Genomic DNA, 2,298 nt, shown 5'->3' with positions numbered 1-2,298 from the left:
AAGGTTGTGTTTCAATAACACATTTTTTGTGCATGTTAGGTTCTACGTCTGGTTAATTATCTTTGAATGTTTGTTGTTTGCCTATAAAACTGGACTGACACTGAATTCTTCTCGTTTCCTCAAATATCTGACTGTGACTCTCCAAACTAAAGATTACAATCTTCTCCTGTTCTCTTATCTTAAAATCATTAAGAACGAAAACTTTCTTTTTCCTGAAGTCCTGCAAACTGAAGTTGGACAACTTGAGATAAACTTCAGAAAAATTGCCACAATAGCTCATGTATAGACAATGTTCATGCCTGTTCTCTATGAGCCACTCAAAAGGAGCACCAGAGACATTTGAACTACAAAACAGAAAAATCCATCAGATTGCTGCTGTGTGCTCCCACTCTTTCTGAGGATGCTTCAAGCCTGACACCTAAAAATCTTCTCTCTAGGACTTGGACTCAGACACTGGGCCTATAGTTTGCTCCAACAATTAACCTGTGTTTCTTTTATTTCCATTGAAATGCCTCTTGTTAATTACTGATTGCTTGCTGAAAAAGGCAGAATCTATACGATGTCTAATACCACTTGCCTTCACCCATATTAACTCCTCCTGGGAAATAAGAATCCATATAAAATCAAGCAGGAAGCCACTTGGCTACAAGAAACCATTGACTACCATACCCCCCTCCCCCTTTTCCAAGATGGCTGGGACTGGTTTACTGATCTGTTGGATACCCATCAATATCAGATCAGTTTTAGAGGGAATGAAAAACTGGATTTGACTCTACTGTTAATATTTCTGGGAGTATACTTGGGGATAAAACTAATAATGTCATATAGTGCCAAACCATGCAGAAAAATATCCAAGTTCTCAGATAAGGAAAGATCTGTGATACCCCATCCCTTAGAATAAGGGAGTTACAACCTGTACCATGTTAAATCCTTCCATTCCAAAGCCCTTCTGTGCCCTATTTTGGCTTGAAGCAGTTACAGAAGACCACCTCTGCCCCTGTTCCATAAAAATGGAATAAAGATTGACAATGGAAAATTATAACAGGAGAAAATTTAGCATGTCTGACTCTTTGTTGCTTCTATTTCCCTTGCTGCTAAGACCTATAGATTAAAAACTTCTGCTTAGTCCTGCATATAGGCATGTTACAGCTCAGATTTACAAACAAAAAATGTGTGCTTTCTTTGGCAGCACATATACTAAAATTGGAACAATACAGAGAAGATTAGTACAGCCTCTGCAGAAGGATGACATGAAAATTCATGAAGTTTTTCATATGTTTACCATGAAGGTAGACTTAGGGAACTTAGTGACTTACTAAAATATAATAACATAGGAGTCCCAGAAGATGAAGAGAAGAAAAAGGGGGCAGAAGGTTTGTTTGAGCAAATAACAGCTGAAAACTTCCCTAATCTGGGGAAGGACACAGACATCAAAATCCAAGAAGCACAGAGAACTCCCATTAAATTCAACAAAAGCCAGCCATCACCAGGCATATCATAGTCAAATTCACAAAATACACAAATAAAGAAAGAATCCTGAAAGCAGCAAGGGAAAAAAAAATCTTTAACCTACAGGGGAAGACAGATCATGTTTGCAGATCTGTCCACAAAAACTTGTCAGGCCAGGAGGGAATGGCAGGAAACACTCGATGTGCCAAATGGGAAAAATATGCAGCCAAGAATACTTTATCTGGCAAGGCTGTCATTCAGAATAGAAGGAGAGATAGAGTTTCCTAGACAAACCAAAAACTTAAGGAGATTGTGACCACTAAACCAGACCTGAAGGAAATATTAAGGGATACTCTTTGAGTGAGGTGGGGGGAGACCAAAAGCAACAAAACTAGAAAGGAACATAGATCACCAAAACACCAACTCTACAGGTAACACAATGGCATTAAATTTGTATCTTTTAATAATCACTCTGAATGTAAATGGACTAAATGCTCCAATAAAAAGACATAGGGTGTCAGGGGTGTGTGGGTGGCTTAGTTGCTTAATCTACTAATTCTTGACAGCTCAGGTCATGAGCTCATGGTTCATGAGATCAAGCTCCACATCAGACTCTGCAGTGACAATGTGGAGTCTGCTTGGGATTCTCTCTCTCCCTCTCCCTCTGCCCCTCTCCAGCTCACACACTCTCTCTCTCTCTCAAAATAAATAAATAAACATTAAAAAAAAGACACAGGTTATCAGAATGGATTAAAAAAAAAGATAAATCTATATGCTGCCTACAAGAGACTCATTTTAGATCTAAAGACACCTGCAGATGGAAGGTGGGGGGATGGAGAACCATCTATC

The 2,298-nt window shown here is 38.9% G+C and overlaps 1 non-coding gene across 1 annotated transcript; it reads left to right on the top strand.

Annotated features, from left to right (window-relative positions):
• Positions 1-1,173: 1,173 nt before the first annotated feature.
• On the top strand, positions 1,174-1,280 carry LOC123596537. Its single transcript, XR_006711713.1, has one exon. It is a non-coding gene; the product is annotated as a U6 spliceosomal RNA (small nuclear RNA).
• Positions 1,281-2,298: the final 1,018 nt, after the last annotated feature.

This window comes from Leopardus geoffroyi, chromosome B1, assembly GCF_018350155.1.
Source record: "Leopardus geoffroyi isolate Oge1 chromosome B1, O.geoffroyi_Oge1_pat1.0, whole genome shotgun sequence".
In the NCBI taxonomy this organism is placed as follows: domain Eukaryota; kingdom Metazoa; phylum Chordata; class Mammalia; order Carnivora; family Felidae; genus Leopardus; species Leopardus geoffroyi.
The sequence above is the reverse complement of the archived record's forward strand: the minus strand, read 5'-3'. Positions and strand labels throughout refer to the sequence as shown.